This window comes from Anser brachyrhynchus (genome assembly GCF_964034855.1).
Source record: "Anser brachyrhynchus genome assembly, chromosome: 28".
Taxonomy (NCBI): domain Eukaryota; kingdom Metazoa; phylum Chordata; class Aves; order Anseriformes; family Anatidae; genus Anser; species Anser brachyrhynchus.
This window is the reverse complement of record NC_137721.1, coordinates 3882120-3901671: the sequence shown is the minus strand read 5'-3', so window position 1 is coordinate 3901671 and position 19552 is coordinate 3882120.

The following is a 19552-nucleotide window of genomic DNA, read 5'->3' as shown; positions in this document are numbered from 1 at the left end:
GCCAGTTCACTCTCTGGACTTACTGAACTGCATCCCCAGTGGTGCCAGTGCACTCTCGGGACTCACTGCACTGCATTCCCAGTGGTGCCTGTGAAGTCTCTGGACTCACTGCAGTGCAACCCCAGTGGTGCCAGTGTAGTCTCTGGACTCACTGCACTGTAAGCCCAGTGGTGCCAGTGCAATCTCAGGACTCACAGCAGTGCAGCTCCAGTTAGTGCCAATGCACTCTCTAGACTCACTGCACTGCATCCCCAGTGGTGCCAGTGCACTCTCTGGACTCACTGCACTGCATCCCCAGTGGTGCCAGTGCACTCTCTGGACTCACTGCACTGCATCCCCAGTGGGGCCAGTGCACTCTCTGGACTCACTGCAGTGCCTCCCCTGTGGTGCCATTGCACTCTCAGGACTCACTGCACCCCCAGTGGTGCCAGTGCACTCTCTGGACTCACTGCACTGCATCCCCAGTGGAGCCAGTACACTCTCTGGACTCACTGCACTGCATCCCCAGAGGTGCCAGTGCACTCTCTGGTCTCACTGCACTGCATCCCCAGTGGTGCCAGTGCACTCTCTGGACTCACTGCACTGCATCCCCAGTGGAGCCAGTGCACTCTCTGGACTCACTGCACTGCATCCCCAGTGGTGCCAGTGCACTCTCTGAGCTCACTGCACTGCATCCCCAGTGGTGCCAGTGAACTCTTTGGACTCACTGCAGTGCATCCCCAGTGCTGAGAGTGCACTCTCTGGACTCAGTGCACTGCATCCCCAGTGGTGCCTGTGCACTCTCTGGACTCAGTGCACTGCATCCCCAATGATGCCAGTGCACTCTCTGGACTCACTGCACTACATCCCCAGTATGCATGTGCAGTCTCTGGACTCACTGCACTGCATCCCTAGTGGTGCCAGTGGCTCTCTGGACTCACTGCACTGCATCACCAGTGCTGACAGTGCACTCTCTGGACTCACTGCACTGCATCCCCAGTGGTGCCAGTGCACTCTCTGGACTCACTGCACTGCATCCCCAGTGGTGCCAGTGCACTCTCTGGAATCACGGCAGTGCATCCCCAGTGGTGCCAGTGCACTCTCTGGAGTCACTGCAGTGCATCCCCAGTGGTGCCAGTGCACTCTCTGGACTCACTGCACTGCATCCCCAGTGGTGCCAGTGCACTCTCTGGACTCACTGCAGTGCATCCCCCGTGGTGCCAGTGCACTCTCTGGACTCATTGCATTGCATCCCCTGTGGTGCCAGTGCACTCTCTGGACTCAGTGCAGTGCATCCCCAGTGGTGACAGTGCACTCTCTGGACTCACTGCAGTGCATCACCAGTGGTGCCAGTGCACTCTCTGGACTCACTGCAGTGCATCCCCAGTGGTGACAGTGCACTCTCTGGACCCACTGCAGTGCTTCCCCACTGGTGCCAGTGCACTCTCTGGACTCACTGCAGTGCATCCCCAGTGGTGCCAGTGCACTCTCTGTAGTCACTGCGCTGCATCCCCAGTGGTGCCAGTGCACTCTCTGGACTCACTGCACTGCATCCCCAGTGGTGCCAGTGCACTCTCTGGACTCACTGCATTTCATCCCCAGTGGTGCCAGTGCACTCTCTGGACTCACTGCAGTGCATTCCCAGTGGTGCCAGTGCACTCTCTGGACTCCTTGCAGTGAATCCCCGGTGGTGCCAGTGCACTCTCAGGATTCACTGCAGTGCATTCCCAGTGGTGCCAGTGCACTCTCTGGACTCCTTGCAGTGAATCCCCGGTGGTTCCAGTGCAATCTCTGAACTCACTGCACTACATCCCCAGTGGTGCCAGTTCATTCTCTGGACTCACTGAACTGCATCCCCAGTGGTGCCTGTGAAGTCTCTGGACTCACTGCAGTGCATCCCCAGTGGTGCCAGTGCACTCTCTGGACTCACTGCACTGCATCCCCAGTGGTGCCAGTGCACTCTCTGGACTCACTGCAGTGCATCCCCAGTGGAGCCAGTGCACTCTCTGGACTCACTGCAGTGCATCTCCAGTGGTACCAGTGCACTCTCTGGACTCACTGCACTGCATCCCCAGTGGTGCCAGTGCACTCTCCGGACTCACTGCACTGCATCCCGAGTGGAGCCAGTGCACTCTCTGGGCTAACTGCAGTGCATCCCCTGTGGTGCCAGTGCACTCTCTGGTCTCACTGCACTGCATCCCCAGTGGTGCCAGTGCACTCTCTGGACTCACTGCACTGCATCCCCATTGCTGACAGTGCCCTCTCTGGACTCAGTGCATTGCATCCCCAGTGGTGCCAGTGCACTCTCTGGAATCACGGCAGTGCATCCCCAGTGGTGCCAGTGCACTCTCTGGACTCACTGCACTGCATCCCCAGTGGTGCCAGTGCACTCTCTGGACTCACTGCAGTGCATCCCCAGTGGTGCCAGTGCACTCTCTGGACTCACTGCAGTGCATCCCCAGTGGTGCCAGTGCACTCTCTGGACTCACTGTACTGCATCCCCAGTGGTGCCAGTGCACTCTCTGGACTCACTGCAGTGCATCCCCAGTGGTGCCAGTGCACTCTCTGGAATCACTGCACTGCATCCCCAGTGGTGCCAGTGCACTCTCTGGACTCACTGCACTGCATCCCCATTGCTGACAGTGCCCTCTCTGGACTCAGTGCATTGCATCCCCAGTGGTGCCAGTGCACTCTCTGGAATCACGGCAGTGCATCCCCAGTGGTGCCAGTGCACTCTCTGGACTCACTGCACTGCATCCCCAGTGGTGCCAGTGCACTCTCTGGACTCACTGCAGTGCATCCCCAGTGGTGCCAGTGCACTCTCTGGACTCACTGCAGTGCATCCCCAGTGGTGCCAGTGCACTCTCTGGACTCACTGTACTGCATCCCCAGTGGTGCCAGTGCACTCTCTGGACTCACTGCAGTGCATCCCCAGTGGTGCCAGTGCACTCTCTGGACTCACTGCAGTGCATCCCCAGTGGTGCCAGTGCACTCTCTGGACTCACTGTACTGCATCCCCAGTGGTGCCAGTGCACTCTCTGGACTCACTGCAGTGCATCCCCAGTGGTGCCAGTGCACTCTCTGGAATCACTGCACTGCATCCCCAGTGGTGCCAGTGCACTCTCTGGAGTCACTGCACTGCATCCCCAGTGGTTTTAGTGCACTCTCTGGAGTCACTGGGGTGCATCCCCAGTGGTGCCAGTGCACTCTCTGGAGTCACCAGGGTGCATTCCCAGTGGTGCCTGTGCACTCTCTGGAGTCACTGCACTGCATCCCCAGTGGTGCCAGTGCACTCTCTGGACTCACTGCAGTGCATCCCCAGTGGTGCCAGTGCACTCTCTGCACTCACTGCACTGCATCCCCAGTGGTGCCAGTGCACTCTCTGGACTCACTGCACTGCATCCCCAGTGGTGCCAGTGCACTCTCTGCACTCACTGCACTGCATCCCCAGTGGTGCCAGTGCACTCTCTGGACTCACTGCACTGCATCCCCAGTGGTGCCAGTGCACTCTCTGGAGTCACTGCAGTGTATCCCCAGTGGTGCCAGTGCACTCTCTGGACTCACTGAACTGCATCCTCAGTGGTGCCAGTGCACTCTCTGGACTCACTGCAGTGCATCCCCAGTGGTGCCAGTGCACTCCCTGGACTCACTGCAGTGCATCCCCAGTGGTGACAGAGCACTCTCTGGACTCACTGCAGTGCATCCCCAGTGGTGCCACTGCACTCTCTGGACTCACTGCACTGCATCACCATTGGTGCCAGGGCACTCTCCGGACTCACTGCAGTGCATCCGCAGTGGTGCCAGTGCACTCTCTGGACTCACTGCACTGCATCCCCAAGGTGCCAGTGCACTCTCTGGAGTCACTGCACTGCATCCCCAGTGGTGCCAGTGCACTCTCTGCACTCACTGCACTGCATCCCCAGTGTTCCCAGAGCACTCTCTGGACTCACCGAGGTGCATCCCCAGTGGTGCCAGTGCACTCTCTGGACTCACTGCAGTGCATATCCAGTGGTGCCAGTGCACTCTCTGGACTCACTGCAGTGTAGCCCCTGAGGTGCCAGTGTACTCTCTGGACTCACTGCACTGCATCCCCAGTGGTGCCAGTGCACTCTCTGGACTCACTGCACTGCATCCCCAGTGGTGCCAGTGCACTCTCTGGACTCACTGCAGTGCATCCCCAGTGGTGCCAGTGCACACTCTGGACTCACTGCACTGCATCCCCAGTGGTGCCAGTGCACTCTCTGGAGTCACTGCAGTGCATCCCCTGTTGTGCCAGTGCACTCTCTGCACTCACTGCACTACATCCCCAGTGGTGCCAGTGCACTCTCTGGACTCACTGCACTGCATCCCCAGTGCTGACAGTGCACTCTCTGGACTCACTGCACTGCATCACCAGTGGTGGCAGTGCACTCTCTGGACTCACTGCAGTGCATCCCCAGTGGTGCCAGTGCACTCTCTGGACTCACTGCACTGCATCCCCAGTGGAGACAGTGCACTCTCTGTAGTCACTGCGCTGCATCCCCAGTGGTGACAGTGCACTCTCTGGACTCACTGCACTGCATCCCCAGTGGTGCCAGTGCATTCTCTAGATTCACTGCACTGCATCCCCAGTGGTGCCAGTGCACTCTCTGGACTCACTGCAGTGCATCCCCAGTGGTGCCAGTGCACTCTCTGGACTCACTGAACTGCATCCCCAGTTGTGCCAGTGCACTCTCTGGACTCACTGCACTGCATCACCAGTGGTGCCAGTGCATTCTCTAGACTCACTGCACTGCATCCCCAGTGGTGCCAGTGCACTCTCTGGACTCACTGCAGTGCATCCCCAGTGGTGCCAGTGCACTCTCTGGACTCACTGCAGTGCATCCCCAGTGGTGCCAGTGCACTCTCTGGACTCACTGCACTGCATCCCCAGTGGTGCCAGTGCACTCTCTAGAGTCACTGCAGTGCATCCCCTGTTGTGCTAGTGCACTCTCTGCACTCACTGCACTGCATCCCCAGAAGTGCCAGTGCACTCTCTGGACTCACTGCACTGCATCCCCAGTGGTTCCATTGCACTCTCTGGACTCACTGCACTGCATCCCCAGTGGTGCCAGTGCACTCTCTGGACTCAGTGCAGTGCATCCCCAGTGGAGCCAGTCCACTCTCTGGACTCACTGCAGTGCATCCCCAGTGGTGCCAGTGCACTCTCAGGACTCACTGCACTGCATCCCCAGTGGTGCCAGTGCACTCTCTGGACTCACTGCAGTGCAACCCCAGTGGTGCCAGTGCACTCTCTGGACTCACTGCACTGCATCCCCCGTGGTGCCAGTGCACTCTCTGGACTCACTGCAGTGCATCACCAGTGGTGCCAGTGCACTCTCTGGACTCACTGCGCTGCGTCCCCAGTGGTGACAGTTCACTCTCTGGACTCACTGCACTGCATCCCCAGTGGTGCCAGTGCACTCTCTGGACTCACTGCATAGCATCCCCAGTGGTGCCAATGCACTCTCTGGACTCACTGCACTGCATCCCCAGTGGTGCCAGTGCACTCTCTGGACTCAGTGCACTGCATCCCCAGTGGTGCCACTGCACTCTCTGGAGTCACTGCAGTGTATCCCCAGTGTTCCCAGTGCACTCTCTGGACTCACTGAACTGCATCCCCAGTGGTGACAGAGCACTCTCTGGACTCACTGCAGTGCATCCCCAGTGGTGCCAGTGCACTCTCTGGACTCACTGCACTGCATCGCCAGTGGTGCCAGTGCACTCTCTGCACTCACTGCACTGCATCACCAGCGGTGCCAGTGCACTCTCTGGACTCAGTGCACTGCATCCCCAGTGGTGCCAGTGCACTCTCTGGACTCACTGCACTGCATAGCCACTGGTGCCAGTGCACTCTCTGCACTCACTGCACTGCATCCCCAGTGGTGCCAGTGCACTCTCTGGACTCACTGCAGTGTATCCCCAGTGGTGCCAGTGCGCTCTCTGGACTCACTGAACTGCATCCTCAGTGGTGCCAGAGCACTCTCTGGACTCACTGCAGTGCATCCCCAGTGGTGCCAGTGCACTCCCTGGACTCACTGCAGTGCATCCCCAGTGGTGACAGAGCACTCTCTGGACTCACTGCACTGCATCAACAGTGCTGCCAGTGCACTCTCTGGACTCACTGCACTGCATCACCATTGGTGCCAGGGCACTCTCCGGACTCACTGCAGTGCATCCGCAGTGGTGCCAGTGCACTCTCTGGACTCACTGCACTGCATCCCCAAGGTGCCAGTGCACTCTCTGCACTCACTGCACTGCATCCCCAGTGTTCCCAGAGCACTCTCTGGACTCACCGAGGTGCATCCCCAGTGGTGCCAGTGCACTCTCTGGACTCACTGCAGTGCATATCCAGTGGTGCCAGTGCACTCTCTGGACTCACTGCAGTGTAGCCCCTGAGGTGCCAGTGTACTCTCTGGACTCACTGCACTGCATCCCCAGTGGTGCCAGTGCACTCTCTGGACTCACTGCACTGCATCCCCAGTGGTGCCAGTGCACTCTCTGGACTCACGGCAGTGCATCCCCAGTCGTGCCAGTGCACTCTCTGGACTCACTGCACTGCATCCCCAGTGGTGCCAGTGCACTCTCTGGAGTCACTGCAGTGCATCCCCTGTTGTGCCAGTGCACTCTCTGCACTCACTGCACTGCATCCCCAGTGGTGCCAGTGCACTCTCTGGACTCACTGCACTTAATCACCAGTGGTGCCAGTGCACTCTCTGGACTCACTGCACTGCATCCCCAGTGCTGACAGTGCACTCTCTGGACTCACTGCACTGCATCACCAGTGGTGGCAGTGCACTCTCTGGACTCACTGCAGTGCATCCCCAGTGGTGCCAGTGCACTCTCTCGACTCACTGCACTGCATCCCCAGTGGAGACAGTGCACTCTCTGTAGTCACTGCGCTGCATCCCCAGTGGTGACAGTGCACTCTCTGGACTCACTGCAGTGCATCCCCAGTGGTGCCAGTGCACTCTCTGGAATCACTGCAGTGCATCCCCTGTGGTGCCAGTGCACTCTCTGGAGTCACTGCACTGCATCACCAGTGGTGCCAGTGCATTCTCTAGACTCACTGCACTGCATCCCCAGTGGTGCCAGTGCACTCTCTGGACTCACTGCAGTGCATCCCCAGTGGTGCCAGTGCACTCTCTGCACTCACTGCAGTGCATCCCCAGTGGTGCCAGTGCACTCTCTGGACTCACTGCAGTGAATCCCCAGTGGTGCCAGTGCACTCTCTAGAGTCACTGCAGTGCATCCCCTGTTGTGCTAGTGCACTCTCTGCACTCACTTCACTGCATCCCCAGAAGTGCCAGTGTACTCTCTGGACTCACTGCACTGTATCCCCAGTGGTGCCAGTGCACTCTCTGGACTCACTGCACTGCATCCCCAGTGGTTCCATTGCACTCTCTGAACTCACTGCACTGCATCCCCAGTGGTGCCAGTGCACTCTCTGGACTCAGTGCAGTGCATCCCCAGTAGAGCCAGTCCACTCTCTGGACTCACTGCAGTGCATCTCCAGTGGTGCCAGTGCACTCTCAGGACTCACTGCACTGCATCCCCAGTGGTGCCAGTGCACTCTCTGGACTCACTGCATTGCAACCCCAGTGGTGCCAGTGCACTCTCTGGACTCACTGCACTGCATCCCCAGTGGTGCCAGTGCACTCTCTGGACCCACTGCAGTGCATCCCCAGTGGTGCCAGTGCACTCTCTGGACTCACTGCGCTGCGTCCCCAGTGGTGACAGTTCACTCTCTGGACTCACTGCATTGCTTCCCCAGTGGTGCCAGTGCACTCTCTGGACTCACTGCATAGCATCCCCAGTGGTGCCAGTGCACTCTCTGGACTCACTGCAGTGCATCCCCATTGGTGCCAGTGCACTCTCTGGACTCACTGCAGTGCAGCCCCTGAGGTACCAGTGCACTCTCTGTACTCACTGCAGTGCATTCCCAGTGGTGTCAGTGCACTCTCTGGACTCACTGCAGTGGATCCCCGGTGGTCCCAGTGCACTCTCTGGACTCACTGCACTGCATCCCCAGTGGTGCCAGTGCACTCTCTGGACTCACTGCAGTGAATCCTCAGTGGTGCCAGTGCACTCTCTAGAGTTACTGCAGTGCATCCCCTGTTGTGCTAGTGCACTCTCTGCACTCACTGCACTGCATCCCCAGAAGTGCCAGTGCACGCTCTGGACTCACTGCACTGTATCCCCAGTGGTGCCAGTGCACTCTCTGGACTCACTGCACTGCATCCCCAGTGGTTCCATTGCACTCTCTGGACTCACTGCATTGCATCCCCAGTGGTGCCAGTGCACTCTCTGGACTCACTGCAGTGCATCCCCAGTGGAGCCAGTGCACTCTCTGGACTCACTGCAGTGCATCTCCAGTGGTACCAGGGCACTCTCTGGACTCACTGCACTGCATCCCCAGTGGTGCCAGTGCACTCTCTGGACTCACTGCATAGCATCCCCAGTGGTGCCAGTGCACTCTCTGGACTCACTGCACTGCATCCCCAGTGGTGCCAGTGCACTCTCTGGACCCACTGCAGTGCATCCCCAGTGGTGCCAGTGCACTCTCTGGACTCACTGCGCTCCATCCCCAGTGGTGCCAGTGCACTCTCTGGACTCACTGCAGTGCATCCCCAGTGGTGCCAGTGACCTCTCTGGACTCACTGCACTGCATCGCCAGTGGTGCCAGTGCACTCTCTGGACTCACTGCAGTGCATCCCCATTGGTGCCAGTGCACTCTCTGGACTCACTGCAGTGCAGCCCCTGAGGTACCAGTGCACTCTCTGTACTCACTGCAGTGCATTCCCAGTGGTGTCAGTGCACTCTCTGGACTCACTGCAGTGAATCCCCGGTGGTCCCAGTGCACTCTCTGGACTCACTGCACTGCATCCCCAGTGGTGCCAGTTCACTCTCTGGACTTACTGAACTGCATCCCCAGTGGTGCCAGTGCACTCTCTGGACTCACTGCACTGCATTCCCAGTGGTGCCTGTGAAGTCTCTGGACTCACTGCAGTGCAACCCCAGTGGTGCCAGTGTAGTCTCTGGACTCACTGCACTGTAACCCCAGTGGTGCCAGTGCAATCTCAGGACTCACAGCAGTGCAGCTCCAGTTAGTGCCAATGCACTCTCTAGACTCACTGCACTGCATCCCCAGTGGTGCCAGTGCACTCTCTGGACTCACTGCACTGCATCCCCAGTGGTGCCAGTGCACTCTCTGGACTCACTGCACTGCATCCCCAGTGGGGCCAGTGCACTCTCTGGACTCACTGCAGTGCCTCCCCTGTGGTGCCATTGCACTCTCAGGACTCACTGCACCCCCAGTGGTGCCAGTGCACTCTCTGGACTCACTGCACTGCATCCCCAGTGGAGCCAGTACACTCTCTGGACTCACTGCACTGCATCCCCAGAGGTGCCAGTGCACTCTCTGGTCTCACTGCACTGCATCCCCAGTGGTGCCAGTGCACTCTCTGGACTCACTGCACTGCATCCCCAGTGGAGCCAGTGCACTCTCTGGACTCACTGCACTGCATCCCCAGTGGTGCCAGTGCACTCTCTGAGCTCACTGCACTGCATCCCCAGTGGTGCCAGTGAACTCTTTGGACTCACTGCAGTGCATCCCCAGTGCTGAGAGTGCACTCTCTGGACTCAGTGCACTGCATCCCCAGTGGTGCCTGTGCACTCTCTGGACTCAGTGCACTGCATCCCCAATGATGCCAGTGCACTCTCTGGACTCACTGCACTACATCCCCAGTATGCATGTGCAGTCTCTGGACTCACTGCACTGCATCCCTAGTGGTGCCAGTGGCTCTCTGGACTCACTGCACTGCATCACCAGTGCTGACAGTGCACTCTCTGGACTCACTGCACTGCATCCCCAGTGGTGCCAGTGCACTCTCTGGACTCACTGCACTGCATCCCCAGTGGTGCCAGTGCACTCTCTGGAATCACGGCAGTGCATCCCCAGTGGTGCCAGTGCACTCTCTGGAGTCACTGCAGTGCATCCCCAGTGGTGCCAGTGCACTCTCTGGACTCACTGCACTGCATCCCCAGTGGTGCCAGTGCACTCTCTGGACTCACTGCAGTGCATCCCCCGTGGTGCCAGTGCACTCTCTGGACTCATTGCATTGCATCCCCTGTGGTGCCAGTGCACTCTCTGGACTCAGTGCAGTGCATCCCCAGTGGTGACAGTGCACTCTCTGGACTCACTGCAGTGCATCACCAGTGGTGCCAGTGCACTCTCTGGACTCACTGCAGTGCATCCCCAGTGGTGACAGTGCACTCTCTGGACCCACTGCAGTGCTTCCCCACTGGTGCCAGTGCACTCTCTGGACTCACTGCAGTGCATCCCCAGTGGTGCCAGTGCACTCTCTGTAGTCACTGCGCTGCATCCCCAGTGGTGCCAGTGCACTCTCTGGACTCACTGCACTGCATCCCCAGTGGTGCCAGTGCACTCTCTGGACTCACTGCATTTCATCCCCAGTGGTGCCAGTGCACTCTCTGGACTCACTGCAGTGCATCTCCAGTGGTGCCAGTGCACTCTCTGGACTCCTTGCAGTGAATCCCCGGTGGTGCCAGTGCACTCTCAGGATTCACTGCAGTGCATTCCCAGTGGTGCCAGTGCACTCTCTGGACTCCTTGCAGTGAATCCCCGGTGGTTCCAGTGCAATCTCTGAACTCACTGCACTACATCCCCAGTGGTGCCAGTTCATTCTCTGGACTCACTGAACTGCATCCCCAGTGGTGCCTGTGAAGTCTCTGGACTCACTGCAGTGCATCCCCAGTGGTGCCAGTGCACTCTCTGGACTCACTGCACTGCATCCCCAGTGGTGCCAGTGCACTCTCTGGACTCACTGCAGTGCATCCCCAGTGGAGCCAGTGCACTCTCTGGACTCACTGCAGTGCATCTCCAGTGGTACCAGTGCACTCTCTGGACTCACTGCACTGCATCCCCAGTGGTGCCAGTGCACTCTCCGGACTCACTGCACTGCATCCCGAGTGGAGCCAGTGCACTCTCTGGGCTAACTGCAGTGCATCCCCTGTGGTGCCAGTGCACTCTCTGGTCTCACTGCACTGCATCCCCAGTGGTGCCAGTGCACTCTCTGGACTCACTGCACTGCATCCCCATTGCTGACAGTGCCCTCTCTGGACTCAGTGCATTGCATCCCCAGTGGTGCCAGTGCACTCTCTGGAATCACGGCAGTGCATCCCCAGTGGTGCCAGTGCACTCTCTGGACTCACTGCAGTGCATCCCCAGTGGTGCCAGTGCACTCTCTGGACTCACTGCAGTGCATCCCCAGTGGTGCCAGTGCACTCTCTGGACTCACTGTACTGCATCCCCAGTGGTGCCAGTGCACTCTCTGGACTCACTGCAGTGCATCCCCAGTGGTGCCAGTGCACTCTCTGGAATCACTGCACTGCATCCCCAGTGGTGCCAGTGCACTCTCTGGACTCACTGCACTGCATCCCCATTGCTGACAGTGCCCTCTCTGGACTCAGTGCATTGCATCCCCAGTGGTGCCAGTGCACTCTCTGGAATCACGGCAGTGCATCCCCAGCGGTGCCAGTGCACTCTCTGGACTCACTGCACTGCATCCCCAGTGGTGCCAGTGCACTCTCTGGACTCACTGCAGTGCATCCCCAGTGGTGCCAGTGCACTCTCTGGACTCACTGCAGTGCATCCCCAGTGGTGCCAGTGCACTCTCTGGACTCACTGTACTGCATCCCCAGTGGTGCCAGTGCACTCTCTGGACTCACTGCAGTGCATCCCCAGTGGTGCCAGTGCACTCTCTGGACTCACTGCAGTGCATCCCCAGTGGTGCCAGTGCACTCTCTGGACTCACTGTACTGCATCCCCAGTGGTGCCAGTGCACTCTCTGGACTCACTGCAGTGCATCCCCAGTGGTGCCAGTGCACTCTCTGGAATCACTGCACTGCATCCCCAGTGGTGCCAGTGCACTCTCTGGAGTCACTGCACTGCATCCCCAGTGGTTTTAGTGCACTCTCTGGAGTCACTGGGGTGCATCCCCAGTGGTGCCAGTGCACTCTCTGGAGTCACCAGGGTGCATTCCCAGTGGTGCCTGTGCACTCTCTGGAGTCACTGCACTGCATCCCCAGTGGTGCCAGTGCACTCTCTGGAGTCACTGCAGTGCATCCCCAGTGGTGCCAGTGCACTCTCTGGACTCACCGGGGTGCATCCCCAGTGGTGCCAGTGCACTCTCTGGACTCACTGGAGTCTGGAGTCACCGGGGTGGGTCCCCCGTGGTGCAAGTGGACTCTCTGGAGTCACCGGGGTGGGTCCCCTGTGGTGCAAGACGACTCTCTGCAGTCACCGGGGTGGGTCCTTCGGGGTTCAAGTGGACTCTCTGGAGTCACCGGGGTGGGTCCCCCGTGGTGCAAGTGGACTCTCTGGAGTCACCAGGGTGGGTCCCCCGTGGTGCAAGTGGACTCTCTGGGAGACACCGGGGTGGGTCCCCCGTGGTGCAAGTGGACTCTCTGGAGTCACCGGGGTAGGTCCCCTGTGGTGCAAGTGGACTCTCTGGAGTCACCGGGGTGGGTCCCCCGTGGTGCAAGTGTACGCTCGTCCGCTCTGGGGTTCCGCTCTGGGGTAACCCTAACCCTGACCGTGACCCTAACCCTAACCCTAACCCTAACTTCCATTTAAGTGTTCTTCCCCCCAATTTGGGGGTTTGCGCATGCACTTTTGGGGGTTCCTCCCCTAATTTGGGGGGATGCGATCAATTTTGGGGGTCCCCCTCAGTTTTAGAGTCCCCCACCCTCCTTTTTTGGGTTTCCCCCTAATATTAAAGAGTTCTTCCGCCCAATTTTGGGGGACCCCACAATTTTGAGGTTTCTTCCCCTAACTTGGGGCTTCAACCCTTCAATTTTGGGGGGGCTCCCACCCTCTTATTTTGGCCTTCCGCCCTAATAGTAGGCCTAACCCCTAAGAACCCTGACCCCTAACCCTACGGCACCCACGGATCTAACCCTAACCCCATACCCCAAAAAACCCTAGAAACCCTAACCCTAAAAACCCTTACAGCCCTAACCCGATAAAATTTACCACACTAAACCCCTGAAGACCTACGCCTAAAACCCCTAACCCTAAAAATTAAGACCCTCTAAACCCTAACCCAAAAAATTAAGACTCTCAAGGCCCTAACCCTGGAGACCCTAACCTTAAAAAAAAATTAAGACCTTAAAACCCTAACCCTAAATACCTGACCATAAATAAAACCCTAAGACCCTAACCCTAAAAACCCTATCAACACTAAAACCCCAAAAAACTTTAAAACCTTAACACACTAACCCCCAAACCCTAACCCTTATAACTCCAACCCTAACAACCTTAAAATCCTAACCCTAAACCCTGGAAACCCTAACCCTGAAACCCAACCCTAGTGCCTTAGCCCTGAAACCTTAAAACCCTAACGCCTTGTTAGAAACACTCTGTAACCAGTAACATAGGCTCAGGCAAGGATCTTAGTGAGGTAGCATTTTTATTCACAATTGCAATGGCATGCATCCCACACGCCACCTGCTAGGTCCATAACACAGTTTATATACATTTTTTTTTCCTCTCGGTGACCAGGACCCTCCCCAGTTTCTCCATTGACTGGGTAATCCAGGTTCACAATTTATCCGGTGCTTCACAGAAAATACACAGCTTCTGGCCTGTTACAAGTCAATTTTCTGCCGCCCAGGGGCCCACCGGGGGTTGACGGGCTGTGTCATCCGGGGCACCTGGGGGCCCGCCTGGGGTCGCCGGGCTGTGTCGTCCAGGGCGCCCGGGGGTCTGCCTGGGGTCACCAGGGTGGGTCCTCGGGGGCGCCCGAGGGCCAGCCGGGCGCCCTGGAGGACGCACCTCGGTGAACCCAGGAGGCCCCCAGGCGCCCTGGAGGTCCCAACCCGGCCACCCCCAGCGGGCCTACAGGCGCCCTGCACGACCCACCCTGGTGACCCCCAGAGGGCCCCCGGGCGCCCCGGAGGACCCACCCCAATGACCCCCGACGGGCCCCCAGGGCTGCCAGGAGGACCCACCCCAGTGACCACCGGGGGGCCCCCGGGCACCCCCGAGGACCCACCCCGGTGACCCGCCGCGAGTCCCCGGGTGCCCCGGAGCACCCACCCCGGTTACCCCCCGGCGGGCTCCTGGGCGCCCTGGAGGACCCACCCCGGTGTCCCCCAGTGGGCCCCAATGGGCGCCGGAGGACCCACCCCGGTGTCCCCCAGCGGAACCTTCCCACCACAGTCCTACATTTGACTGGAGAACCTTAGCATCTCCCCAGGGCACCAAAACACCACCTGGGGCACACAAACATCTCACTGGACATGGGAAGCACCTCCCTTGGCACCCAAGAGCTTCCGAGGGCTGCACAAGTACCTACCAGGGTCATTCAAGTATGTCCCCGTGCTCATGCACGCATCCCCCAGGGGACACACATACCAAATTGCAGGAACCAAGCATCTCCTCACAGCACTCCAGCATCTCCCTGGAGCCAAGCATCACACAAAAAGCACCCAACCATCTCCCTGGAGCACCCAAAATCCTCCCTGGAGAAACAAAGCTTTACCCTGGATCAAACTAGCCTCTCCCTTGGGCACACAAGCACATCTCCTAGGGTACACAAGCATCCCCAAATAGCACTCAAGCATTTCTCTGGAGCCACCAAGAAACAGCCAGGATCACCAATCCATCTTCCTGAGACATCCAAAAAAATCTCTGCATCACCCAGCTGTCTTCTTGGAGAAACCAAGCATCTCCCTGCGCACCCAGGGAGCATCTGGACAGAGCAGCTAGAAGCCTGGGGAGCACCCAGATTCTTCTTGCCATAGCCAAGAACTTCCATCGAGCAAGAAAGCAGCTCCTGAGTCCCGCGGGCATCTTCTGAGGCACCCGGGCATCATCTCTGCACTGGGATGAGCACACAAGCATCTCCTCCCCACATCGGTTCCTGGACCATTCAGGCTGGCACTGCACTTCAGCCCCTGCTCCATCGTGCACTCACCTCCCTGTCCTGCCCTGCTCTGCCCTCTGCTGCCTGCTGCCAGGGGCTTCCATCCCGACTGGGGCCTGCCTGCAACCAGGGGCCTTTTATCCTGACTGGGCTGCCATGTCATGGCCCCACTGTGACACCTGGGCGACACAGCCACCGCTGCCCTCCTGCCTACTGGGACACCACTCAGTATCTATTTCCTTGGACTCACAGGTTTGTCAGTGACAGTTAAATTTAAGATAATTTATCAGATTCACCCCCAGAAAAAAAATATTTCTGGCAACTTCCGTAAACCTCAACAAGATAACGAATGCCAAATCATTCTTGAAGTTTTAGTCTAAAGTGTTGGTGTTTATATTTCTTTGTGTTTTTCTTGTCAGTGTTTAGCATGCTTTTCCTTTCTTGTTCAAGTTTGAAGTTACACACATATGCTTTCCTCTTTCTCTAGCTTGGAAAGTTCTCTTCTAAAAAGATCTTCTATTTCTAGCTGCTTTCTCTACTCTTCTGTTAAGAAGAATCCTCATGGTTTGTGTCTTGTCCTTGTCTCTATGTTTGCTTGGTCAGCTCTGTGTCTCAGCACTTGTGCTTATTATCATAGAATTGTCAAATCCTTTAGGCTCGAAAACAGCTCTGAGGTCATCAAGTCCAAGCGCTAACCCAGCCCTACCACTAAACCACGTCCCCAAGCACCACATCTACACGTCTTTTGCAGAGCTGCATGGACAGTGACTCAACCCCTTCCCTGGGCAGCCTCTTCCAAGGCCTCACAACCCTTGAAGAATTTTTTCCTCATATCCACCCCATGCCTTCCTGGGTGAAACCTGAGGCCAATTCCTCTTCTGTCGCTTGCTGCTTGGGAGAAAGACCGACCCCCACGCTGCTACAACCTCTAAGAGGGAGTTGTGGAGAGCAATAAGGTCTTGTGGAGTAATTGCCTAAAGTGACTAGGAAAATTAAACTAATATTCACATTTTAAAGAAACTGTAGAGCATTGAGGAGGCTTTCAGGGTAGAGTGTAGCTGCATTACCTGAGTGTTCCCTAGGCTTCCACCCTTACATGTTACCGCACTGGGGGAACCTGGTGTGCTGACTGTAAGGAACAGCATGGAGCATGGATTAGCATGGATTATAACTGCTCTTGCAAGTGCCCTTCTTTTAGGCACAACAGTTTAAATGATCAGGTTACAGAGAAAACCCTTTCACTGCAAAATAGATTCAATAAAGACTTGTGGCTTACCAGTTTCATTTCAAAACCCAAGTTGTTGGGTTTGACAGAAAAATGGTTGGTTTGGATGGTAAAAAGGTCGTCAGTTTTGATGGTAGGTTTAGTCTGAGTATTGAAGGCTTCCATCAGTAAGCTCTGCATCTGAAAGACAAAGGGAAGAAATGTCATTCCCTGTTGTGATACTCAACATGGAACTGTCTGGCTCAGTGGTTTTCTTTCTGAAGAGAGAAGTCACAACCCTGCACACGGCTTGATCTGCTCTCTGACTACAGGGCTGAACTGACTGGAGAAGGCGGCTTCCAAAGACCTCCCATTAAACTGACTGCATTTCAGTTCTGTGCTGAAACTGGTGAACTGTATAGAATATTAGGACAAAGCTACCTGCTTTGATAGCAAATGGTAGACCTTAGGTAAGTTACATTCATCTGAAGGTTTGACTGGACGGCATCCTTGTTTTACTAGTGATCTTGTGGTCAAGCTGACCAAATCCTGGCCACAGAACAGAAGCGTTCAGAAACTTGCTAGAGAGAGCACTTAGGAATGCAGGAATTTAACTGCTTTAACGCTGCTCTTTCTCTCACGTATCTGGAATTTCCTTAAATCACAAATTATCACTAGCTATCCTTGTTAATTTATTCAAAGTAACATGAGTCCAGGTGAAAAGGCACACTCTAACAAGTCCTCAGTTGTTCCTAGTCTGTCCCTAGCTTAATTTAAGAGGTTCAATACAGTAAAAAATAAATAAATAACCTGCTGAAGTGGCCTTTTTTCAGATTATATTCCACCATGCAGAAAATCCTGCTTAAGAGACATTTTTTCTTTTCTTTGAAAGACTGACCTTCCCCCACATGAAACTAATTAGTATCTTTAGGCTTGATGAAATACATGAATTCCTCAATTTACCAAAATTGCTTTGCACAGCCCTCCTATCCTGCTTATGTTGCAAGCAGCGTATCAAAGTGGGGTACTGTTGGGGTACATCTCTTTCACTTATATAGCCCAGTGATCCCAATGCCCTGGACTTGTGTAATGTATGCAAGACATTTACTTTCTTCCTATACTTTTGACTGGTTTAGAAAAAACGAGTTCACCATCTGCTGGCCAGAGAATTCACCGAAGCCCAAAGAGCATTAGAGCAGACGCATTTTCTTCTGTGCTGTTCCTGATTTATCAGCTAGAAGAGACACTTACAGTTTAGTACAATCAGGATTCTTTTGACATTAGTAGCATAAAAAGTCTATTTTTGCAACACTGGTATTTGAAAGACCTCCGTTCAGTCCCTAATTTTGTTCTTGATAATGGGACAGATTGTATTAATGTTTGCAAGAATGTGTGAACAACCAGCCTCCCCTCCATGTCGTATTTTAAGATTAAAACTTGTGGTCGTCCCTGTCTCAAAACACAGACGTGCTTTGCAACAATCGCACTCCCTCTTTAGCTTGAAGGAACTTGTCAGTGCCAGAATCTACTGACTATGGCAATTTACTTCATCATCCAAACCGGGCAGAATTTTTGAAAACCTCTTCCAAGATTTCACTTCTCCAAACATTATGTAAAAGGCATTCAGCTGTAAAGCAAGAAGATGAAGTCCTTTGTTTCCTATGCCAGAATGACATTTTCAACACTGAACAGGATTGTCACTGACTGTTAACTGGTTGTTAAGTTGTGGCTAGGTATAAAATGTAGAAAATGTTTAAAAATAAAATTTGCCTTTGGATAGTGAACTGTCTTCTTTGGGGATTACTTCAGTTATCTGTGAGAGGAAAATAGATTATTGGGGGGTTGTTTGTTTTTAAGAACGGGTGCAGTCTTGCCAGTAATTTAGCTGGTATTTTTCAAAGTGACCTCTTAGAAACTTTACAGCTCTGTTGAATCAACATGTCTCTAACCCTACAATTAAATAATGCTAAAAGATGCAGCAATTTATCTTACTGCAAGTGCTTATTAAAATATCTGAGTAACTGCGACCGTGGCTTCATCACAGATTATATATATATTTCATACTACACACTTCTGCTCAGAAAGAAAATCATGGAAAATGTAAAATTTCATTTTAGATGTTGAATTTGTTGCAGTGTGAGATCTTCTTCATCACATGATTCTATTCATAATTAAACCATATTATCTACTGAGAGACCAAGATTATGACAAGAACAGCACAGAGTTCAGCATGAAGCCAATCAGGAGCTCAAGTTTGTATTTATTTTTTAATAAGGAGATGTACCAAGCTGGCTTTTTTATTGTTTCATCAGCACATTTCTCTATATTCTTAAGCCTATATTGGTAGGAAAAAAAAAAAGAAAAAAAAAAGTAGAACAATAGCAGGGCTCCTCAGTCTACATCACGAGGTCACTTTTTCCAGGTGAAAAAGCGGAGCCATAAGTGGCAGTACACTAAAGCCCTGGCACGTTGAGATCCAAGAGGAGAGATGTTTGGCCCTCCTTTTCACTCCTGGGAACCACATACCTCAAAACCCACAGACTATGGGATATATCTCAGAGAAATCTTGGGAAAGGAGAGCATGAAGAGCATGTTTGTAAATTTATTTCTCCCTGGGCTTCTTCTGCTTCTCCAAGAAATACTTGTTTGAATATAACTTTGGCAGCAGTACTTATGCTTTTTGCACCTACCACATTTAAAACTCCTACAAAAAACTGAAAAGTTAGACTGAAAAGCATCTCTTTCCATTCTACTTTGTAAAGCTGCATGTTTTCCTCATGCAAAACAACAGGCGAATGGAAGCTAGAAAAGGAAATGCTGAATGTAAAACAAAACAAACCAAACCTCAGCCCTCCAGGACAAAAGCCGATAACTGATACTAAGTGCTTTCTAACATGCTGATTAGGTTTCAAGATGATACCGCTTTAAATAAGCGTAATTGTGTGTCCATAGGCAGAAGCTGAATAATGACAGGATGAATATCTATACTTAATTTTTTGTTACTGTATTACACACGGGGACTTGTTACGTTTAGGGAAACCGCTAACCTAATGGAGGGTTTAAAACATAAGCTAGTTTGTTATACCAAAATGACTGAGAGAACAAAGCATAAAGTGTTTTCAGATTTCTAGTACACCTTGATTGCTATCCCTTAAACTTAAGACAGGTTAAACAAAGCACAGGAAGTAACAAAACTCCTAGTCCCACAACTGGCAAATTGTGTGCACACTTTCCATTCCTGAGAAAATAATACACAAACCTGAAAAATGCATTTAACTAAGAAATGAAGACATCCTTGTCCTATTGGAAGACTAAGGTGACAGCTCTTGGGCTCAGTGATTTTCAGATAAGCTCCAGTCTTCAACTTGCAGACACCAGTGACAGCTCCTTTATTCGCATT